The sequence below is a fragment of the Orcinus orca genome, chromosome 18 (genome assembly GCF_937001465.1).
Source record: "Orcinus orca chromosome 18, mOrcOrc1.1, whole genome shotgun sequence".
In the NCBI taxonomy this organism is placed as follows: domain Eukaryota; kingdom Metazoa; phylum Chordata; class Mammalia; order Artiodactyla; family Delphinidae; genus Orcinus; species Orcinus orca.
This window is the reverse complement of record NC_064576.1, coordinates 37,313,793-37,339,596: the sequence shown is the minus strand read 5'-3', so window position 1 is coordinate 37,339,596 and position 25,804 is coordinate 37,313,793. Positions and strand designations below refer to the sequence as shown.

The 25,804-nt window shown below is 34.2% G+C and overlaps 1 pseudogene; it reads right to left on the bottom strand.

Moving 5' to 3' along the window:
* Nucleotides 1–480: 480 nt before the first annotated feature.
* Nucleotides 481–1,522, bottom strand: LOC101272920 (nuclear pore complex protein Nup54-like; annotated as a pseudogene).
* Between the last annotated feature and the right edge of the window lie 24,282 nt (nucleotides 1,523–25,804).

The following is a 25,804-nucleotide window of genomic DNA, read 5'->3' as shown; positions in this document are numbered from 1 at the left end:
ATTCACAACTGTAAAAACTGATGCACATTTACATTCTGAAGTACAAATCCCCAGCAGCCAAGTAATGATTCAGTTTATTTCGTTATGTGCAAAGTAGGCATTTCATATTTACTTGCTATTTAAAGCAGAGTATAGGCTCAATGAAGAATAATCATTAAATACTGATTATTTTTAAGAACAATGCTATTGTAAAAATGTACAATAATACATATTTTTGGTAATTATGTACTTCTCTTTTAAGGTAATTACAGCTTTTATAATAGATGTAAATCTTTCGAAGGCTATCTCTGAAGAGCAGTGAAATTACTATTATTTCAGATTTGATGAATGACAATTTGTAAGTAACCTTCTCAAAAACCAAGTCAGGGGGAGAATTGTTTTTGTTTTTTTTTTCTCCTCCATGTGGTCAGTTTCATTCTTAAGTACGACCTGATATAACAAGATGTATTTCACAAACCTATAACACAAGTTTGTGAAATGTCAACTGACGACACCACCTCTGAGGTAGATGGTTTCATTCAATCTATGTTCTACCAACTTATCTTCTAGGTCATCTTTTATGATCCTAATCAAGTGGCTAAGGTCTTCCTGTTGTTTCAAATGCTGCTTGATTTCTCGTAACAGGTCTGTATCTATGAATATCTTTCTTCAGATTTGACTGCTCCAAAATGATTCTGCCTCCTGATTTGGGACATCAGTTCATTTACTCAGTCCTTAAACTGAGTAGGGTATTTAGTTCACAATGAAATGTATCTAGCTGAATTGTTTCAGCTTGGATGGCATATACACTCTTCCTCTGAATTTCCTGTTTGATTAGGGCCTGAAGATTCTATGGGAAAGTCCATGAGTTTCCTCTTCTATTGTGCAATGTTGGCCATAGTTGTAGTTGTAGTTGAATTCTTCTGTAATTCACCAATATCTTCAGATATGATATCTAATCTGGTCTGACGCTGCTTAGTCATCTGATCTTGAACCTTCAGTCTTCAAAGAAGTTCTTTGAAATCCACCATTGGTACAGGAATTAAGTTTTCAGAATCAAGGTTATCCACTTTGACTTGCTCCCAGATAATAGGATCAACATCAGCAGGAGGATTCTGTAAAAGTTGTTCGATCTGTGCAGAAGAATGTTCTGTTCAAGTCATAGAAAGCATTACACAAAGTTGCTGCAACTGTGCTTTTATATTGGTTTGTTCAAAATGGGTGTATATTATTGTAGCTGGGACTCTTCTTGAAGTACCATTTGGAGAACGCTCAACAACATAAATGACAACTTCTGTCTGATCATCTGACAATGCTTTAATACCCTCTACATTTACAGTAAGGGTCTGGTTTCCTCCCAAAATTTTATGCAATGATTCTACCAATTGCTGTTGCTGGCTTTGAATATCTGTTTCTTTTTTGTTGAAAACTAAAACCACTAGCCCATCTTCACGTTTATTATTGGGCATACAACTATAACCTACTGCCTTAAACTAGCAAAAGGGATTTTCTTGTTTGAATTCCGTTGGTGGAATGTTATTGTTAAAATTTCCTTTTTCTGTTCCCCAAAAGGCCTGTAGTTAAATTCCATTTTACCAAAATAGCATCTGTCTCATCTCCCAGTAGTACTGGGACAGAAAGAGCACTTGCAGTATTTATCAGTTGTTTGAACTGGGCAGGAGCTTTTGTAGGCTGAATGAAGAGACCACCTAATGTAGTTTGTTGCTGCCACTTCTGCTGTGTATTAAATCCTCCAAATCCAAGGTTAGTTACCAAGTCAGTACCTAAACCATACTAGTTCCAGCTGTTGTGCCAAAACAAGTACCAAATCCAAAAATTTGCTCTGAGTACCACCAAAGAGTCCAGTAATGCTTGTGTTATCTGGAGCAGAAAAACTGAATACAGAACACGCTGTTGTAGATGTTGTCCCAAAAGCTCCAAATCCACCCGTGGGGACCTTGGCGGCTGCAGCGGTACCCTAGGTGCATGAGGGAGTCCCAAAGTTGAAGGCTGTGTTGCGGGGAGCAGGGGGATAAGCTGCTCCCATGACACTCAGTGCACTCCCCAACAGCTAGCTTTTAAAGTGATTATTTCAGTGTCCTTTTTTGTAAACAAAAAAGAATAAATTACAAATCTATCCCATAAAATGTTGACATTTTCGAGATATGCATAGATATAACCGGGTCATTAACAGAAGCTTAACATATTTTAGCTATGTTCTTTTTAGGATTTGTGATTTGATTTTTCACCATTAAGTGCACTTTTATTAGGTACCTGTTGTGTGATAGAAAGTATTCTATTTTTAGGAATTCAAATAAAAAATTACCTAGTGTTTATACTCCAGAGACTTAAAACCCAGGAGACAAATATATACATGAAAACCACAATGTAATATAGGGCTTTAAAATTTTAAAGTGCTGTTGAAGTTTAACAATGTGATAGAGAATATAAAATTAAGAAGCATAATGTAGGGGCTTCCCTGGTGGTGCAGTTGTTGAGAGTCTGCCTGTTGATGCAGGGGAGACAGGTTCATGCCCTGGTCCAGGAAGATTGCACATGCTGGAGCAGCTGGGCCCGTGAGCCATGGCTACTGAGCCTGCGTGTCCGGAGCCTGTGCTCTGCAACGAGAGAGGCCACAACAGTAAGAAGCCTGCATACCGCAAAAAAAAAAAAAAAAAAAAAAAAAAAAGAAGTATAATGTAAATCAAGCATATAGTGTTCCTAAACATATGGAAAATTAGATGTGGAATATTAAAGTGTAAATAAGTAGAGCATTTAATATTGAAAGAGGTTAAAGTCAACATACAAAAATAATTTGCATTTCTTTCCACCAACAGTGATCTATCAGAAAACATTCTAATTCAGAATAGCATCAAAAAGAGTAAAATATTTAGGAACAAATTTAACCAAGGAATTCAATGATCTATACACTGAAAAATGTAAAACATTGTTGAAATAAATTGAATAAGATACAAGTAAATGGAAGGATATCCCTTGTTCATGGATTGGAATAATTAATATTGTGAAGGCGTCCATACAACCCAAAGCCATCTAGGTTCAAGATAATCCCTATCAAAAGTCTAATGGCTCTTTTTTCACAGAAAAAAAATCCTAAAATTCATATGGAACCACAAAAGACCCTGAATAGTCAAAACACTCTTTAGAAAGAAGAACAAATCTGTAGGCATTACATTTTCTGCTTTCAAACCATATTACAAAACTATAGTAATGAAAAAAATATGGCACTGACATAACAACAAACATATTGACAATTGGAACCAAAATAAAGAGCTCAGAAGTAAACCAACACATATATGGTCAACTAATATTTGACAATGGTGTTAAGAATATACAATGGGGGAAGGATAGTCTCTTTAGTAAATAGTGTTAAGAAAACTGGATAGCCACATGTAAAAGAATGAAATCATACCCTTATTTTATACCATACACAAAAATAAACTCAAAATGGATTAAAGACTTAAATGTAAGACATGAAACCATAGAACCCCTAGAAGAAGGGAAAAGCTCCTTGACATCGGCCTTGGTAATAAGTTTTTGAATATCATAAAGCATAGGCAACAAAAGATAAACACGTGAGACCACATCAAATTAATAGCTTTTGCACAGCAAAGGAAAAACATATCAACAAAATTAAAAGTCAACCTAAATGGGAGAAAATATTTGCAAACTATATATCTGATGAGGGGTTAATATCCAAAATATATAAAGAACTCATAAAACTCAATGGCAAAAGAACCCAACAACACCTTGATTAAAAAATGGGCAAAGAACCTGAATAGACATTTTTCCAAAGACATACAAATGCCCAAGAGGTATATGAAAAGGTCCTCAACATCACTAGTCATCAGAGAAATGTAAATCAAAATCACAATGAAATATGACTTCCCAACTGTTAGATGGCTACTAACAGTTAGAACATCCTAGACAAGACTTGGCAAGGATGTAGTGAAAAGGAAACCCCATGTATGTTGTTAATGGGAATGTAAACTGTTATAGTCATTATGGAAAAGAGTACTGAATTTCTACAAAACTTTAAAAATAGAAGTACCATAAGATCCAGTAATTTCTTTTCTGGGTATAAACCCCAAAGTAATGAAATCAGTAACTCTAAGAGATATTTGTGCTTCCATGTTTATTACAGCATTATTCACAATAACTAAGGTGTGGAAACAACCTAAGTGTCCATTGACAGATGAATGAATATAGAAAACGTGGTTTACACACAAACACACCACACACACACACACACACACACACACACACACACATTGGAATATTTTTCAGCCATAGAAGAAAAACCTGGATGAACCTGGAAGACATTATGTTTAGTGAAATAAGCCAGACACAAAAAGACAAGTATCAAATGATTTCATTTATCTGTGGAATCTAAAAAAGTTGAATACACAGAAGCAGGGAGTAGAATGCTGGTTACCAGAGGCAGGAAGGTAGAGGAAATGTTGGTCAAAGGATATAAAATTGCATTTATACAGGATGAAGGAGTCTAGAGATCTAATGTATAACATACATATGATTCTATAACATATAGTGAATATCCCACAATAAACATGTAAAAATAGCTTCAAAATAAAAGATTTGAGTTACAGTCTATAGAAGATGGAAATAACTATTCCAGGGAAAGGTCTTTGGGTTTCTCAGCAAACAGACTAGCCAGGGTTTTATTTTAGGATGACCAAGACATAGAATATATATTAATACAATAGAGAGAAGATATTTACAGTATTTGGCCAAAGTTCTGTATGCTTTCTCACTTATGTAAATATTGTTAATATTATTAAACTTTCCCATTATCTTTACAGTAAAAACAATCATGTCAATGTCATGTCAATGTTTTACATTCTTTTACACCCTTTGTCAAGTAACTTTCTTTCTTCTCAAGGTTCTCATTAATGATATAATCAACTATTGTCTTACACTTCAAACTATGTTTTAAGGGTAGAGTCAAGTATATGGGTAATATATATGTTTAAATATATATATTTAAAATTTTGAATATTACATTTTATATATTTAAACATTTTTTCATATACATATTTCAAACCCAGGTCACCTCATTTTTCTGTCATTAACTTAGCATTGTCTTCTTGCCTCAAAATTTATGCTCTTCCCCAAACCATTCTTTTGCCTTCAAAAATACTTTTTAAGTATAATTTTAATACATTATTTTGTTACCTAAAAGATATTTTTTTTCTTTGAGCCTTTAACTTATATTCATAGAACTACATCCAATATATAGCTTAATCTTACCTTACTTATTTCTCTAGCCTTACCGTTTTCCTTTCATTCCTCAGATTCTACATTTCATTCATTGTGAAATCCCTGTATTTTCCCACAGTATGTTGCTCTAGTAGATTTTGCATGTTTTACTTTTGCTCCAAACATCTCTATTCTTTAGCTTAGCTTTTCTAAGAAATCTTTGGTTCCCATTTTCCTCAGTTTAGATTACCAGCAATTACCAAATTTTATTGTATAATAATTTTGTAAACAAATATTGTAAATTGTTAATGGTGGACCTTTTTTCAGCCTTTCTGAGTAAAAAGACTTTACCTAAGCTAATCCAAACTGTCCATTACTTAAGTGAAAATTTCTGACAAAAAGTAAATACTGATTTTATATAACAGTATTATATAATATATAAAATATTTGCAAAATATGTTTTTGTCTTAGATTATTTTTCAAATTTTTATCTGAATTCTGTATAACAGAGGCTTAGATCAGAGATTTTCCTGCTATTATAGAGAATATACCCCTTTTATTTATAAAAATTTGGCACACTTTATGGTAATAGGAGATGTCATAGAGGAAATAAAATAATCTGCCTCATTTCCAACCCCATAGGAATTGTGATATAGAGAAAGATTAATGGGTATATGTATAGATTGGAATTAATTGGTGTATGTATAAGATGGAAGAAAAACTGCTTGATCTACTAGAGATTGGACCTCTGAAAAACACTGAGGAGTCTAAGGATAGCTTAATTCCAGATTAAAGCAAGCCATCTAGAAGGCACTACTTGTCCATGAGTATCTCAGAAAGACTAAATATAATGGTATTAGTTGTCAAAATTAACTAGGAACTCCAGCAGGGTAAGCCATATCTCATGGGAAAGTGAATTTTCCCCAAAGGCATTTGACAGAAGACAGTGAATCTCCAAATTCTATCATAGAATCAGTTTGTGCTTTCTCCCTGTTTCACATGGATGCATAAGCATGGCCTCAACACTAAATAAATAAATAAATAACCTACTTTATAGAAAGGAATGGGGGAAGAAATGTAGATTTGTTGTTTCTAAGTGAGAGTACTATCTCCAGGGAGTGTTTACATTATCCTATATTTTTGATCTGGTGCAATATTTAGTTAACTGTCTTTATCTCCTTAGTAATGTTTGATAAAGAATTGGGGGAGAAATTAGTATTCAAGTAAACTAAAATCAAATATGTTTACTTTATCTATGAATTTGAGTTACAGTGTGAGTTAATTTGCAAAACCTTCGTATAATTATCTATTTTCTTATCAGTTTTTCTATCCAAAATATAAATTCCTTAATTCACGAGCCATGCATTTTCCATCTATATATTGTCTACCTCAGGACCAGCCCATGCTGAGTGTACAATAGTTGCTCACTATTAAATATTTGAATAAAGACATGTTAAATTAAAGGGAGACGGTGGTTACAAGATTAAAGAGCATATAGTACAGTTTAAGAATTATTTATAAATCTACAGTAATGGAAAAAGCTAAAAATGAATAGGTTTTCAGTAGGTTTCCCATATTTTTTTCTACATTTGCTTCTTTTTGTCCCCCTTCTCTACTTTTCAAGGAGTTTTTTTTTTTTTTTAAATAATACACATTTAATTTAAGGGCATAATTACACAATGTAGTCACATGATAATATTTACACTTTAGTAAGTTTTCTCAGACAGCAGTCTAGGAAATTTATTCAAAAGGCAGAGTCCTGAAAAAAGAATAAAATTAGAAGACTGTTACAGGGGTCATGGAGATATAAATTTTAAAAGTTATTATAGTTTTCCAAATCAGATTTTATTCAAATATGTAATGTTCATTTCACCCTTCTTATTTTATGCATGAAGATACTTATTGTTAGCTCTGGATAGGACATCTTTCCTTTTTTCTCTGAAATATATTTACATGTATTTTTTCTGCTCTGAAAAGAATGCTTATGCAGTATTACAGAAAAATGTATCATCACTTAGGAAATAATGAAAATGTTACTAAAAAACTACTTTCATATTCCAAATAATGTTTTTTAAGTCATATTTTAATGCAACTTTCCAAAATATGTCAAAAATAAAATATTACTTTCAGGAAGTGTGTGAATGTAGGTTAAATGATTTAGACATTCCCTTCCTTCCTTTCTTCAATGTTGCCTTCATCTTTTCCATCCTCCTGTCTCTTTCCTACTCTTCTCTTCCTTTTCTCTACTTTCATTTCTTGCCTCTTCTGGGGGAAAAAAGCCAACAAACTTTTGACATGGGGTATCGCTAGTAATACTTGTGGTAAATACTTAATAACCATCAGGAGGTGAATAGCAAGGAAGCCCTGATTTGTGGATTTGTTAATTATCATGGTGTAAATATTATACCATTCTCCATTTCAAGCTACCAACCTGTTATCAAATGCTAGAAAAATTCCTGAAAATTTAGCATTCAGTGCCAAGAGGCAGTTCAAGCTCACTGCAGCATACCACTCTTTACTTTAGACAGCCTAGAGAATACAAGTTTGTACACCATGAGGACTGTCAGATTTGAAAGGGCTATTTATGTAGAGGTGTACTTGTTATCTGACCCTAGAAGTATGAACTGGTACAAGTAATAGATGTTTGTAGTCCCATGGGGAATGGATTCCTTAAAAAAAAATGGAGTAGTTGGAGTAGCTCAACAATGAAACCATTTATGTACTTAACATGAGAATTTCTTCTCCTGTAATAGTGTGTTTGCTGATTTGAAGGTTCTACATGGATTGTAATGTTACTAATAGTTTTAAAATACCATGAAATAGAAATTATCATTTGAAACAAGGTACTAACCCAGAATAGCAATTCAATATGTCAAATTTTAACATAAATAAAGAATTTCAGGTTTTCTGCACTAAGTCCTCTAATTATTTTGACTTTTCAGAAGAACCAGCATAATTTTTCCTTTGCTAGTACAGGAAATGTTTTCATTCAATTCTCATGATATCTCACAAATTAACAAATAAAATGTTCTAAAACTTGATAATCAATGGCTAAGCTACGTCAATTTAACACTTTACGCTTTTCAAAGGATTCAAAGGATTTTGACAGTGATGTTGGCATATGTTTACACATGATACTCTTTCTGGGCACTAATGAATTAGTTACATGTGTACATTTGCTTCTAAAATGCATTCCTATGTTCTTCCTCTGTTCTAGTTTTAAAACATTTATGTGTATGATTAGTAAGTAAGGAATATTTTTTGTCTAAAATTCTGCATAAACTAGGGCATTACTGGGCATGTTATGATGGAAGATATTTATGATATTTAGCTTTGATATTTATTTTTATACTGGTTTGGAAGGAAGGTAGGAAGAAGGAAAGAAAGGAATAAATCTTACATGCACAAGTATGTCATATAATGAGGACAAATGAGCATTTTCTCTTTTTCTAAGTTTAGTTGCTAACTTCATTAGTGATGCCATCAATAGCTTGACTAACAACAGAGCTTTCATCTTCTGCAAGGAGCTGATGTATCTTTCTGACTTTGTTCTGTGGTTGTGCCACCTTATTTGTTGTTACAAATCAATGCTTGTGCAGATATTGAGCAGGTCAGAACTTAACGTTTTACCTGGGGATTGAGAAATGTGGAATAAAACCCAAGAGAGTGGCAAACATGCCCTGATCAATAGTGTGCATTTTTCTTCTTCCCACATTATTTGGAATATAATTTGGTGAAATAAAATGTAGCACAATTGCTAACCTCTATTGCACATATCACTCATATATGTTTCCTTATCTGATCTAAGTTTTAGAGTGTTACAACTGTCTATAGCATTAAGATATTTATCTTAGTTAAAAAAATAAACATATGACTCAAATTAGTAGTTTATGGTAATTGATTATTTCAGTTGAAAGGAGATGCATATATATCTTTTTCCACAGTATTTTTAAAAATTTATTTATTTTATTTTTTATTTATTTTTGGATGGTTGTGTCTTTGTTGTTGCACACGAGCTTTCTGTAGTTGCAGCGAGCAGGGGTTACTCTTCATTTTAGTGTGCAGGCTTCTCATTGTGGTGGCTTCTCTTGTTGTGGAGCACGGGCTCTATGTGCTTCAGTAGTTGTGGCACGCAGGCTCAGTAGTTGTGGCACATGGGCTTAGGTGATCCACAGCATGTGGGATCTTCCTGGACCAGGGATCAAATCCACATCCCCTGCATTGGCAGGTGGATTCTTAGCCACTATGCCACCAGGGAAGTCCCTGTGTATATCTTTGAAAATTAACAAATACATAACATATTGAATGTTGTTGTTACAATTAGTCACTCAAAATATTTTTTACTTCTCAAATCTCCTTATAGAGGGGTCTTTTATACACAATAAAATGCACCCACTTTAAAAATACAGTTGAATGAGTTTCCAAAAATGTGTATGTCCAGTTAATCACCATCCCAATGAAGATATACAACACTTATATTCCACCAGAAAGTTCTATTTTGTCTTTTTACAGCCAATACCCCTACTCAAACCTGACCCAAGGCTACAGCTCATTTGCTTTCTTTCACTTTAGTTTTGACTGTTATAGATGTTCGTATTAATACAATGCAAGCTTCACATAAAAAAAAACAGTGTTCGTTTTGTAGCATGCAGGTACAACTTTTATAAACATCATTACTACAAGTACGTATGAACACTTCTCTAAATGCAGCACAAAGAAATATCACATCCATTTCTTGAAAGAACACTCATCTCAAAAATAATAATAGGGAGAGGGGTCAAGATGGCAGCATAGAAGGACATGGAGTTCACCTCTTTCTACAGGAGCATTAAGAATAAATCTGAAAATGGAACAATTCTCACAGAGAATCTGCTGAACACTAACAGACGACCTTGGACACCTAAAAGCACAAGAAAATATTCCCTCGTAACCAGGTAGTGTGAAAGAGAGAAAAGGAAAAAAAGAAAGGGGGAAGTGGGACTGGACCAATGCCCCTGGGTGGGGGGCGCTAAAGGAGAGGAGAGGTTCTCTCACCCAGGGAAGCCTCCTCACCAGTGGGGAGGTCATCTGAAACAGAAGGGGAGTTTTGGGGGCCCAGAAGAGAGCACTGTAATTGATCTGTGACAGGCAAGACAAAGTTAAGACCTAAACAGATGGTCCATGCACAACCCTGCATGTCTGAGCCTGAGATATGTGTCTGCCAGAGCAGACGGGAGCTGGGGGCCAGAACGTGGGTTTGGAGAGCAAGCCCGGGGAGGAGACTGCTGTTGGCTGCTCAGAGACAGCCTTAGGTGATGAGACTGAGGAGCTCCGCAACCGGGAATGCTCCTGGAAGAAGCCAGGAGCTCCTTAGAACTGAAGCACCATTGTTGAGTGACATGAAAAGGGCAGGCTGCCAATGAAGCCTCTCTGCCCATGTGCCTGCCCCCACCTCTGCAGGCACTAGGAGGGCCTCCCAGCAGAGCAGGTTCATGTGCATCTGTTGGTTGCTGCCTCCACTCCCTCCTGCCTGGGCAGGGAGCAGATGCCTGTGAGTGACCCACACACAGAGGTGGGTCTGAAATCAAAGCTGAGTCTCAGGCACTATGCGACTAAGGAAAAAGGGCTGAAATCTCTCCTTGCAGTTTCATGAACCTCAGATTAAACCCCATGACTGACTTGGTAAAGTCAGCATCTGTGGAACATCTGAAGAGACAAGTGCTCATGCAACTGAGACAGGTCTAGCTTTAGCAGTTGTGGACTTTGTGAGCATGTACACATGGGAGTTGGGCCAGGTCAGAGTCTGAGCTGCCCTCATGGCGCTCACAGTGGGTCCAGATCCATGATTACTGCAATCCTGGGACCTGACTTCAGTGGATCTATGCTGGTGGTCTAGTGAAAACAGCACTTGAGAGACACCAGAGTCAGTTGCTGGCATACCTGTGGTTAAGGTGTGGATGAGAGCAATGCCAACAACAGAGTAATTTGTGAGCTTGCACAATGGGTGAAAAGTGGCACAACAGAACATGCTCACAGGTAAACAGCTCCAGAGAAGGAATACTCAGTGGCTTCTCTCCCAGTGGGAGTGCTCCAATCCTGCCTAAACTTATACCCTTTACACCACAAATCAGAAACACAGCTAAGAAACAGAACTGGAGGCCTCTACTGGAACAACTAAGGAGCAGACCCTGTCCATAACAGGGCAATGACAACACAGAGCAAATGGGAGGCTCCGCTCAATAACCAGGGCAGGCTCTGGTCACTACAACACCAATCAAAACCCCTATCAAGGGGATAATGGCCAGCATACACTGAGGAAAGAGATAGTAGACATCCATTCTAAAAGCAGTCCTCACACCAATAATAATGATGATGATAATAATAAGAATAGTAAAATATTAAACACACACAAGCTACACAGGTAGTTTCCCACGTAAAAATAGTCCTCCCACACACAAGACAGTCTGAGGGTCTGGCATCAGGAGGAAGAACCCCCAGAACATCTAGCCTTGAAGGTCAGCAGAGAGTGAGTTTAGGAGTTCCCCAGGGCTGGGGAAAACAGTGATTCCACTCTTCAAGGGTGCACACCATGTCTCACATGCACCAGGACCCAGCACAAAGCAGTACCTCCATAGGAAACTAGGCTAGACCTACCAGGTCTCCTGGGGAGGGAGGGGTTCATTGTAGCTCACTGTGGGGGAAGGACAGAGGTAGCAGAGACCCCAGGGAATATTAACTGATGTGAGCTCTCACAGAGGTCCGTGTTTCTGCACCAAGACCCATCCCTGCCCAACAGCCTGCAGGCTCCAGTTTTGGAATGCCTCAGTCTGAACAACCAGCAAGAGAGGAACACAGCCCCACTCATCAGCAGACAGGCTGCCTAAAGTTATACTAAGTTCACAGCCACCGCCAGACACACACTGTGACATGGCCGAGCCCACCAGAAGGTCAAAACTCAACTCCACCCACCAGAGGGCAGGCACGAGTCCCTCCCACCAGGAAGCCTGCCTCTGGACCAACTTAACCCACCAGGGGGCATACACCAGAAGCAAAAGGAACTATGATCATGCTGCCTATGAAAAGGAGACCACAAACACAGTAAGTGAGACAAAAATGAGATGACGGTGAAATATGTTGCAAATGAAGAAAAAAGATAAAAACCTAGAAGAACAATGAAAAGAAGAGTACATAGGCAATCTACTTGAAAAAGAATTCAAAATGATAATAGTAAAGTTGATCCAAAATCTCAGAAAAAGAACGGATGCACAGATCGAGAAGATACAAGGAATGTTTAACAAAAAGATAGAAGATTTAAAGAACAAACAGAGATGAGCAACACAATAACTGAATTGAAAAATACACTAGAAGGAACTGATAGCAGAATAACTGAGGCAGAACAAATAAGTGAGCTGGAACACAGAGTGGTGGAAATCACTGCCACAGAACAGAATAAAGAAAAAAAGAATGAAAAGAAATGAGGAGAGTCTCAGAGACCTCTGGTACAACATTAAATGCACCATTTGCATTATAGGGATCCCAGAAAAAGAAGAGAAAGAAAGGGCCTGAGAAAATGTCTGAAGAAATTATAGTGGAAAACTTCCCTAACATGGGAAAGGAAATAGTCACCCAAGTGCAGGAAGCACAGAAAGTCCCATACAGGACACCCCAAAAAGGAACATGCTAAGATGAATATTATTCAAACCAACAAAAATTAAAGACAAATGAAAACTTTAAAAGGAACAAGGAAAAGGAAGAAATAACATACAAGGGAATCCCAATGACGTTATCAGCTGATTTTTCAGCAGAAACCCTGCAGGCCAGAAGGGAGTGGCAACTATGTATTTAAAGTGATGAAAGGGAAAATCCTACAACTAAGAATACTCTATCCAGCAAGGCTCTCATTCAGATTCAATGGAGAAATCAAAATCTTTACAGACAAGTGAAAGCTAAGAGAATTCAGCATTACCAAACCAAATGCTAAAGGAAATTCTCTAGGCAGGGGGGAAAAACAAGAAAATCACAAATGGGAAAGCTCACTGATAAAGACAAACATAAAGTAATGAAAGGAAATCATCCACACACAGATTTATCAAAAGTGGCAACTGTGAGGAGAATACAAATGCAGGAGATGGGAATTGCATTTGAAATTAAGAGATCAGCAATTTAAGACAACCTTGTATATATACAGACTCCTGTATGAAAACCTCATGGGAAATGCAAACAAAAAAACAACAATAGATACACACACACACACACACACACAAAAGCAACCCAAATGCAATAAAACTACCATATGATCCAACAATCCCACTCCTGTGCTTATATTTAGAGAAAATCATAATTAAAAATGATACATTCACCCCAGTGTTCTTTGCAGCACTATTTACAATGAACTGGACATGGAAGAAACTTAATGTCCATCAACAGAGGAATGGATAAACAAGATGTGGTACATATATACAATGGAATATTACTCAGCCACAAAATGAATGAAATAGCGCCATTTGCAGCAACATAGATGAACCTAGAGATTGTCATACTGAGTGAAATAAGCCAGAGAGAGAAAGATAAATATCATATGATATTGCTTACATGTGGAATCTAAAAAAAAAAAAAAAAGGTAGAAATGAGCTTATTTACAAAACAGAAATAGAGTCACAGATGTAGCAAGCAAACATGATTACCAGGGGGAAATCAGGGAGCAGGTGGAGGGATAAATTGGGAGATTTGGATTGACATATACAAACTACTCTATATAAAATAGATAACTAATAAGAACCTGCTGTATAGCACAGTGAACTCTTCTCAATACTCTGTAACGACCTACATGGAAAAAGGATCTAAAAATGAATGGATATATGTGTCTGACTCACTTTGCTGTACAGCAGAAACTAAGACAACATTGTAAATCAACTATACTCCAATAAAAAAACTAAAAGAAAAAATAATAAAACATAAAAATAAATCAGAATGACCATCATCAAAAAGTCTACAAATAATAAATGCTGTAGACGGTGTGAAAAAAAGGGAGCCCTCCTACACTGTTGGTGGGAATGTTAATTGGTACAGCCACTATGGAGAACAGTATGGAGGTTCCTTAAAAAACTAAAAATGGAGCTACCATATGATCCAACAATCCCACTTCTGGACATATATCTGGGGAAAAACATGGTTCGATAGGATACATGCACCCCAATGTTCATTGCAGTGCTGTTTACAATAGCCAGGACATGGAAGCAACCTAAACTTCCATCAACAGAGGAATAGAGAAAGAAGATGTTGTACATATATACAATGAAATATTACTCAACCATAAAAAAGAATGAAATAATGCTATTTGCTGCAACACAGATGGACCTAGAGATTGTCATCCTGAGTGAAGGAAGTCAGACAGAGAAAGACAAATATCATATGATATCTCTTACATGTGGAATCTAAAAAAGGGGTACAAATGAACTTATTTACAAAACAGAAATAAAGTTACAGATGTAGAAAACCAACTTATGGTTACCAGAGGGTAATGGCGGGGAGGGATAAATTGGGAGATTTGGATTGACATATACACTCTGCTATATATAAAATAGATAATTAATAAGGACCTACTGTATAGCCCTGGGAACTCTACTCAGTACTCTGTAATGGCCTATATGGGAAAAGAATCTAAAAGAGTGGATATATGTGTATGTACGACTGATTCACTTTGCTGTACACCTGAAATTGACACAACATTGTAAATCAACTATACTCCAATAAAACTTAAAAGTAAATAAAGGGCTTCCCTGGTGGCACAGTGGTTGAGAGCCCGCCTGCAGATGCAGGGGACATGGGTTCGTGCCTCGGTCTGGGAAGATCCCACATGCTGTGGAGCGGCTGCATCCGTGAGCCATGGCTGCTGAGCCTGCGCGTCCAGAGCCTGTTGCTCCGCAATGGGAGAGGCCACAACAGTGAGAGGCCCTCGTACCGCCAAAAAAAAAAAAAAAGTAAATAAAGAAAGAAGTAAAATGCTAGCACTTTATGAGAGTAAAAGTTTGTCCCCATTCTTGCCAATACATGATAACATTTCACCAATGACAGATGATTTTGAGAAATGTTTGTGCTAATTGTTCATTTGTATATCTTCTTTTTTTGAAGTTTACTCAAAAATAAACTTTTATTAGATTATTAGTCTTATTTGTGAACTCGTAGATTTTTGCATATACCGAATATAAATTGTCAATATATATTATGTGTATATGTATATAATATATATAATACATGTATATACCATATTTACATTTATTTTGTAATGGAAAAGATACATAACTAATTTTAATAAAGCCCAATTAATCATTTTTTAATGTTTAGGACTTTCTATGTCTTGTATAAGAAGTACTCACCTGTAAAAATATATTTTAATCTTTTGTGGTTTTCTATATTATTTATCTTGACACAATATTGTGTTTGGTGTGAGATAAACCCTAGGTTATTTTTTTCTTATGAATGTCTAGTTGTTTCAGCACCACTTATTACAAAGACTCTTTTTTCTATATTGAGATGCACCAGTGCTTTTGTTAAAAAAAAAAAAATGTTGACCCTATAGACATATATTTATTTCTGTTCCATTAATCTATGTATCTGTGAGCCAATACTGTGTTCTCTTGAGGAATGTAGCTTTATATTCTCTCTCAAATTTAGGAAGTTACTTCCTTGAATATTTTTTCTCCCTTTCAAAATTATTTGGCATACTTTTGTTTAGAATCAGCCTGTTAACTCCTACTAAAAAATGGTGTGAAAATTTTGATTTTTTTTAAATTTAAAGCTGAGCAGGACCTTGTGGGGCCTTTCTGGGTAAAAAAGCCTATCTGTGTCCCCTGTTTCTTGTTTGTAGAAAAAAGGCGTCAGCCTTTTAGACCTTCCCTGAGTTCCAAAGTGTGGATTCAAACAGTTACTAATTAGGGCAGAGAGTGAATGCAGAAACAAAAGGTAATCAAGGAACAATAGTGCAGTGATGGAACAGGGTCTTGGTTCCTCCTCAGGGCTGTGCATAGCAATCTGATACATATCTCTCAGTTCTTCTACAGGGTGTGGGTTCCCCACCCAAGTTGAGGATGGTAACTTCAGACAGAGAACAAGCACATAGATACCAGACTGGTTGGAACCAGAAGGTTGATGATTAAGATTCCTAGGACACCACCCTGTTAGCTCACCAGTAACCAATCAGAAGAAAGTCACACACCCTGCAGCCCTCTTCCCAAATTTTGCCTATAAAAACTCTTCCCCAAAAACCATAGGGGAATTTGGGCTTTTTGAGCATGAGCTGCCAATTCTCCTTCTGTGGCCCTTGCGAACTCTGCTCCAAACTATGACATTTTAGCTTGTTGACCTCACTGTTCATTGGGCACATGAACTCAGGTTTGACAATTAAATGTATTGTTCAAATTGGATAATAATGCTCAGATATTCATACTGTGTAAGTTCTGTGAATTGTTTAGATTACCGTAGATTTTTGTAGGTTTTTTTTTTTTTTTTCCCAAAGCGATCTATGACGATCTCCTTCTCTGGTACTCTGCCCCATGAACTCCAGACTCTGACTACCAAAATCCAATTGCTGTCTCCATATCTCAGTGAATCTTCTTTGTTCTGTTAGGCATTGATCTCCATACCATGAACAGAAAACTGCATCCAGGCAAATTCCATAGGTGACTGTGGTATTCACTATTCTTATTTTTCTTCTCTCATTGGTCATTGTTCTGCATTATCTATTATCCAATATCTAAAAAAATAGTTGTTTCATATATTTCCCTCAATTTTCTGGTTATTTATGGAAAGTAGATATGTATGTTTATCAGACATTCCATTTATTAATAGTATGAAAAAGAAGTCACATTGTCATATACTTTTATTATTTTTTGGTGTGCTTACCCAATCAGTTTTATCACACACACATTTTTCAATATTAGCTTATTAAATACTTAACACAATTCTATTAAATAGGTACCCATATGCCCCATTTCCAGATGAGAAAATTGAGAATATTGAGGTGTGATATATTTAAATAACCTGCCCAAGATAAAATATCAAGTAAATAATGGAGGAAGTATTTGAAACCAAGAAATCTGCCTTCAGGAGCAGGATAACTCACAGGTTTATTCTAATAATTGTATACATTAATAGCTCTCAAAACACTTAATACATGACATAGCACACAATAAATGTTTAGCATATCCTTTTTTCTAATTTGATTGGCACTGTAGTGGGTTGAATAGTGTCCTCCACAAAAGATATGTCCAAAATCCTAACCACCAGAAGCTGCAAATATAACGTTAGTTGGATAAAATATCTTTCCAGATATAATTAAGTTAAGGGTTTCCAGGTGAACTCATTCTGGATTTACAGTGGACCCTAAATCCAATGAAAGTTGAGGTGTGCTTATAAGATAAAACCAGAGCAAAATTTGAGACACAGAGAAACACCATGAAGGCAATGCCAAAACTGGAGGTGAATTTGGAGTTATGCAGCAGTAAGCTAAGGAGCACCAATCATTTTTGGCAGCCACCAGAAACTGAAAGAAGGTATAAAATGGATTCTCCTTCATCTCTTCCAAAGGGAAATGACCCTCTCAAAAACTTGATTTCAGACTTCTGGCTTCCAGAATGTGAAAGGGTAACTTTGTGTCATTTTAAACCTCTCAATTTGTGGTAATTTATTATGACAACCACTGGAAAGGAATATGGACATTATTCTTGTTTATATTATTGTATTTGCCTTTTTTACCTCATTTTAATTTATTAATGGCTTCATAAAATTCCAGCTCCTTGTACACCATATAATAATGTAAACCATTAAATTGATAGTTTAAATTTCATCATTAAAACTAATATTCCAATTAATCTCTTCCTGAATAAATATTTTTATGATTTATATTTCTTTAGGAAGCATTTATAACTATTTACTAATGCCTAATGAATCCAGACAAATAAAAGCCAAAGTAAATTGCTGATGAGATATCAGAGTGTTGTATATCAATTATAATTTATCATCTTAGTTGTATTTCCACTGTCAATTTTATGTCATGGAGTAATAGAGTGCAAATAAAAAGTTAGCAGTGTTTTTTTTTTTCAAATTAAATGTACATATAGGTAGAAATTTTAGATGTCTTATTTCATTTCTCTGTTTAAGTTTAAAGAAGTTTCTAAAATATTATTTTTTAAACATTTTAGTCATTATGGAAAACATCAAAATGTAGGACTCTTAAAATTTAAGGTAATAAGAAGAGTTGAATTTAATTAAATTTAAACTCTTATTGGCTGCCGAAATAATGAATTTAAAATTTTATTATTTTAGTGATTGGGGAGTTATAAATGCATATTAACAGTCAAAAACTAAGTTTAAACATATTGCTTATTTTTTTTCTATGTGTGAATAAACCAAGAATTATGATCTGAAGGAAAAAAACATAATTTTCTATACAGTTGGATATCTTTATTTCATTATTATTGATTTGACAGAATAATTTACACTCCCTCATTCTTGCTCATCACTAATGATTTTCAAATCATCCAATATAACTTTAAAAATACATTTTGATATTATTGATATTATTCATCAAAGGCAACTATTTTTTTCTGTTTAGTGAGATAGTGTTGGGGTGTCTATGGAAAAGATGGTTAAGGAGTTTCCAATCTAGTTCAGAGCTATAACATATGTGGACTCAGAATAGGAAGGTAATCTATCTAATTGAGCAACCCACAAGTATTTTGTTTTAGTTTCCCATTTTACAGCCCATATTTTTGGTTCTTTACAATAACTTTTATATTCTGGCATTTTATTAAGTTCTGTCTTCAAACTTTTCATTTTTCTCTCATTCATTTCCATGTATTCATCTATCTTCTTTTCATATGGCTCCAAAATCCATGTTCTAAAATAATATCTCCATATGATTTAGTATGCAATCTTGAATAGCTAATAATTCTACTAGAATGTAATGTCAGTCCCTCAAATTCAATGTATTTACAACCAATCTAATTATTTCCTGATACCAAATTAGTTTTTTTAAATTATTATTCTTATTGTTTTATTAAAGGCTCCATGCTGAAAACCATCTAGTCCTATATGACAACATCCTCTCTTTCACCATACTGCCTCCATCTGAGGGTCCCGCTTACTTCAACAAATTTCTCATCTTCTTACTTTCCTTTCTATGTCTCTTTGCAATTTGTGAAGGCTCTTTTACTTATCAAGGAATATTTGAAACTTAATTGGCCCTCATGTCTTTACATTTTCTCCCCATATACACTCTGGTTATTATCATTATTGTCATTTCATGGCACTACTTCACCATGTTACTCCCTACCCAAAAATACTTGGCTACCTTTTTTGTCTATATTAAAGTGGATATTATAGAAGAGTGATTTGGGTCATATAAAAAATTACAGTGCTTATATTCCAGTAAATGTGTAAAATAGTTAAGGTAAAAAATGAATTACATACAATGTCTCCTTAAAATCCAACACAGTACTTTTTCCTTATAGATTATATAGACTGAAAATTATCATGTTTTCAAAAAGGCAAGAAAATATATTTCCATATATTTTAAAAATTTATTTGAGGGAGATAAGGCTTTCAAAATATTTTATTTAGTCCCCAAATATCAACCAGAATTTGAATTGTGTATTTATTTATTTATTTATTTATATGTAAATATTATATGTGAATATTTATTTATTTATATGTAAACTAAAATACAGGAGATAAACATGTATTAAATATTTCACTTAAAAATTAAAATTTTGTAGACCATGAAATTTATTTCTATCAAGCATTTAAGAAGTAATACAATGTTTCTAGTTTAAATATACAAATTGTACCACAGCTTAAAGAGAAACACACTAAAAATTCCATGGTGGGATTCAGATCTTTTTAAATAGGCATATATAATAAATATATGAACTACTTTTATAAGACAATAAATATTTAAATAGTATTAGTTGATGAATAAACAAGCTCTAGTAATCTCTTTTCCATCTATTTTTTGTCACATAGGTAGATTGTGAAGTATGTACAAGTTGGCTTTTAAACTTTTCAAAATAAAAAAAATTACCCAAATCTTGAATAATTTTAAAGTATATCAATAATCTTACCAATCCATTCTAAGTACACATAGGAAATAGTGACAATGAAGTTATCCCTACTACACTCATTCATCATCATTAATCCAATTGTCCTGCATTTCTTTACATATAATATATATATTATATATAATATATATATCATTATATTAATATATAATATATATATTATTTGTATAATAATTACAAAATCTCTAGATGGCTATGTATATGTGCATTATTTCAATACAGAGTATTAAAACAGACTTAATTGCTAGAGTTATCTTTTCTGCAAATTATCTGTGTGATTTTTGTAACTTACCCTAATTTTATTTTATATATCTGTAAAATAAGAAATTTGTTCTCTATATAGAGTTATAAATTTTTTCTAACTCTAAAATTCTGATTTAATATCATTTACATGTATATTTCCATTTTTGGAGGTAAAGTGATGAAAAAGTTTATTAATAATACTATTTATGTTATCTTAAATGACATAACAACAAATAATATAATAAATTTATTGTAAGTATCCAATGAACTTTCCCTACATAAATCATTCAAGATAAATTGTCTTTTTTGCAAAACAAACAAACAAACAAAACAAAACAGAAAACATGCAAACAGACAAGCAAAGGAACCAAGTTAATATATGGACACTTTGGCCTTTCTAGTTTTGAATTTTGTTTAAGTATAGCATATCCTAAAGTGTAATTTTGCCTCTGAGATTTTATTCACTTACTGAGCAGTAACAATGATATAGCTTCTAATAATGGATTTGAATATGGTAGAAGTGTAGCAAAGCAGTTAGTTCTGCCAATTAGCTAAACGTTGTGGAAAGTGAATCTCCTACCACCCTGTGGTAGTTTAAAATCATTGCATATTAGCATACTTCATTTAACTCACTCTGCTGAATTGATTCTTTTCTAATGAATGTGCATATCAAGTGATATTTGTGATATATAAACACAACACATCACAGAACCAAATGTCCTCGCCCATTCCTTTTTTGGGGAAAAAAAAAAACCCTGCTAAATACATAGACACATTTTTAAGTTCAGAACCAGAAGTAGCACTGTCTGGCTTATCACTAATAGTTTAATCAGTAGACCATAGATGCCTTAAATTATACTTTATTATTTTTGAGATCTCTCAAACAAGGTTATCACCCTAAGCCCGATTCATTTCTGCACTGAATTATTTAAGAAAGAATATATCTTTTGGAGTTCCCCTGAATTCCACTTATCCTCTATTAATTGATTCATTTCTGAATCAAGGTAAGTTGCATTCTTTTTTCAAAGAAAATTATGAGAAATACTGAACAGTATCAGGAATTACTGACTGATTTAGGAGAATTGTGGTATTTTTTGTTTAATTTATGTTATTACTTTTGTTTAAACACTTAACTGATGGCAATAAGCTACTACATATTTAATTTATATTTGTAAATTATTGTTGGACATTTACCATAATCAAGTTATCATACTTACTTGTTGTAATATAAATAACATTCACCAGCTAGTTTATTTATTTGAGAGATCCCAAATTCAAATGATATCAGGACCCAGACAGGTAAATTGAGTAAAGCAGGAATGATGAAGAGTGAAGAGGACTCAAGGTGTTTAAAGAATTCACATTTTGTGTAAGATAATTATAACATTGCTTTAATTTCACTTTTTGATATACATATGAGACCTGGGAGCTAAGTATGTTTTTTAATGTTTTCTGTCTTTTTCCCTGTCTTGCTTGCATGCTTTTACTTTTCTCACCACTCTCTTGCTGCATTCCCTACTACAGCTCTAAAGTAAGACATGACATCACATAACAAGATAATTTAGGTATATAGAATTACCTTTTTCTTAAATTATGCATAAAACCTAAAAGTACAATTTCAAAAATACAGCAGAATACAAAAAGACATAATCTATGATATATTTGAGTGCATAAAATGGGCAGCCTACCTGTGACTTTGGCAATAGATTTCTGTCTCAAGGCACAAGTACGTTTCTCACTACTGATATATTTGTTGTCAGAAATGGATGAAATTACAAGCTGTCTTCTTTTCAGTTACATACTAAACATGCCTATTTGTTTTATTTTAAGTGTTGTTTCTATAACAACTATTAGTTCTTTCTCAGAATGAATTGATCAGCTAGTAGCATGCCAACATAATCCAGAAATTATAAGATTTCCTCATTTCTTCATCTCCTTGAATTATTTTAATAAAGAGAAAAACAAAGTAAAAAAATATATATGCAATTTCACAACTCATAGCTTAATTATTGATGCCATAAGGGTGCTTGGAAATCTACCTCCTTCTCCCTTTTCTGAATCTCCTGTGGGTCATATGAGTTCAAGCCTGCGCCTAGGAATTTGAAAACACCAGCTTTATGTACATCTGGAGTATTTGGTCTAATCCCAGCTTAATAATGTTGCTAGTTTCTAGGATACCTTTGGGTTTAAATAGAATCATATTTAAAGTGGGCTTCTGCAGCCAAATAGTTATTTTTCCTTCCCTTACCCTGGTTACATATTCAAAATCATCAAACTAAACTAAGAAAAAAAAATGCTCAATTTGAATTTAGTTCAGACGTGTATTGCCAGACTAGGTTCAGATTAAATTATTTTCTTAGCAGCAAAAGCCAGGAATTAATACATCAATTTGTAATAAAATTATTGTTTTCATTTTTTTGTCCTTTTTATCATGTTTATTCCTTTTGTTATCATTAGATATATTTTATTAAGAATAACATTTCCTATATTATACTTTTACAGAGTAAATGTATAATAAAAACTTCAAACTCTGAAAATGTTGTTAATGAAGAAACATTCTTCTTATGTTGCTATTAACTATATATATCTTGCTGTATATTAGTCCTCTAGACTAATTCCTTCTACATAACTGCAACTTTGTACCATTATGTTAAATAAAATAAGCCTGATATGGAAATAATTATTTTTAAAAATACATGATCTCACTTATATGTGGAATCTAAAAAAGTTGAATATATAGAAACAGATTAGGATGGTGGTTACCAGGGTCAAGGAGGTGGGGAAAATAGGGAGAGGTTGGTCAAAGGTATAAAATAGCCCTCTTTTTATTTATATTTTCATTCTAGTTGTTTATGTCTGTAATATCTGTAACACAATTACAATCCTCCGGTATCTGAGGGGGATTGGTTCTAGGAACTCTGTGGATACCAAAGTCCCAGGAATGCTCAAGTTCCTTATATAATATGGCATAGTATTTTCATTTAATCTGTATGCATCCTCCTGTATACTTTAAGTCATCTCTAGATAACTTATAGTACCTAATACAATGTAAATGCTGCATAAATAGTGGCCAGTGTGCAGCAAATTCAAGTTTTGTGTTTTGGAACTTCCTGGAATTTATATTTTTCAAGATATTTTTGATCCAGTTGATTGAATCCATGGATATGGAAGTTGTGGATACTGAGGGCTGACTGTGCCAGTTTTGGCCCCTGTCTTCCCTGACAAGTTTTGGCAAACGATATTTAGAATTTTCTGAAAACAGTGGGGAAAAAAGAGTATTGGTTTCATGTTTCAGAAAAGGAGACTTAGTGTTCTCCGAGGTCTTTACATATGACAGCTGTACAAGATGTAATTTATATCTTGTGTCACTATTCCTTCATAGGTAAGATTCAAGATAGTAGGTATTTTCTATTATTGCTAAAAAAATATTTCCTCTTACTCCTCCTTTCTATTAGTTTCAAGATTATTGATGAAGGACTTATTTAATCAATATATTTTCTCCACTAACTTATTATGACTGAAGAAATAAAATTAGGGAAATGGTATGCTAATTTTATTTGGTTAGAGTTGCTGTGATCAGCTTTATTTAGGAGGTTAGTCAGGAAGATTTATTGACTTCACACTTTTATGAAGCATCATGCTAAGTATATAGAAAGTGTCACTGAAGTTATTAAAATCTATGAAAGAAGCCAGAAACTTTTTTTTTTCTTGTTCTGGGCTCCTAGGAAGTTTAACTGACCTTCTAAAGACTGAATTTATTCACTTATAATAAAAAAGATAATAACTTACTATGCTGCTCTTAAGTGCTTATGCTGTAATAAAGCAACACAAAACACTGACATTGCTATATCAAAGATAATATATTTTTCTCAATTTATGTGAAATAAACAGAAAAAGGAGATACATGAAACATAAACTTTTTAGCAATGTTTTAGAAGATGAAAATATGAGATAATTGAAATTGTTGACTAAGTGTACATATGGTGCATAACACCTGAAAACTTTGATCAGGCAATTGCTCATAGTTATATTGTGTCTCACTTTTCTATATACTCAATGACTCATTTCTTATCACAACATTTGTGACAATATTATTGAATCAAACTTAACATTAGTTTAGTCTATAACCTAGAACTTGTAGATAACTGATACTAACACCAGTAATTTATAATAAAATTAGATCAATGGTTTTCAATACTTATCAGTAAAATACATTTATATTTCTTAAAGAAATATTATGAGAAACATTAAAATGAAAAGCTGAGATATGTGGCAGTTTGTATCAAGAATATGTGGTTGGGTTGTTGTCTCACTGGGAGATAGGCTTGCCACTTTCCCCATTCCCCCCCCCCAAAAAAAATACCCCTTCAAAGGAGGGCTCACACACTAGATATTAGAGATGACTGAACCTATCAATTCTATTCTATGAATATTCCATGTTACAAAAATTGTCCCAGGTTTATCATATGTTTTTAACTTTCAAAAAATACTTTGAGGTGGACAAAGGAAGTGATAGCAAAATACAGATGAAAATAAATCTCTGAGAAGTCACACAGTTTTTATTCCATGTGTGGTGATATTTAAGACAGTCACCAATTCAGTAGAAAAATAGCACCATTGAAAACCTGGACATTTTGTGGGAGCAGGTTTCTCTGGTGCTTTTTGGGTCCATTAAATAGTCAAAAGTACTTAAGAATAAATTGATAAGCACTATTACTACCTTTCTCCATTAGAAATATGGGCAGTTTTATTAATAACACACAGAAGAGTGATTTGGACTTACTAGCATTGTAGGTCTTTATTAAAAGTTTGTTTAATACATGATAAAACAAATCTGATAAAACAATCTTTGATTGTTAAGAGGGAATAACAGCACTACAATAGGATTAAGAAACATTAATCCAAACAGTAGCTTCAAGGTGGTGTACTAGAAAGAACTGAAGCTCACTTCCCCCCTACAAAAACATCAAAACTGCAATTATATATCAAGCAACTCTGTCTAAGAATGACCTGAAAACCCTTAGAATGGCTATTCTACAACCAAGATTATAAAATAAGTGAACCACAAGGAGTCAGACGGGGAGAAGAAGCAATCTAGTTGGGATCCACAAATCTGATAGGTAATCCCAGAGACGAGGGGTTTATTGTAGGCTAGAAGAACCTGCCTAAGGAGCAAGGGGTTCAAGACTCATATTGGAGACCCCAGTTGTGGTGTCTGGCACCATGAAGACAAGCCACCTTGAATAGTTTGA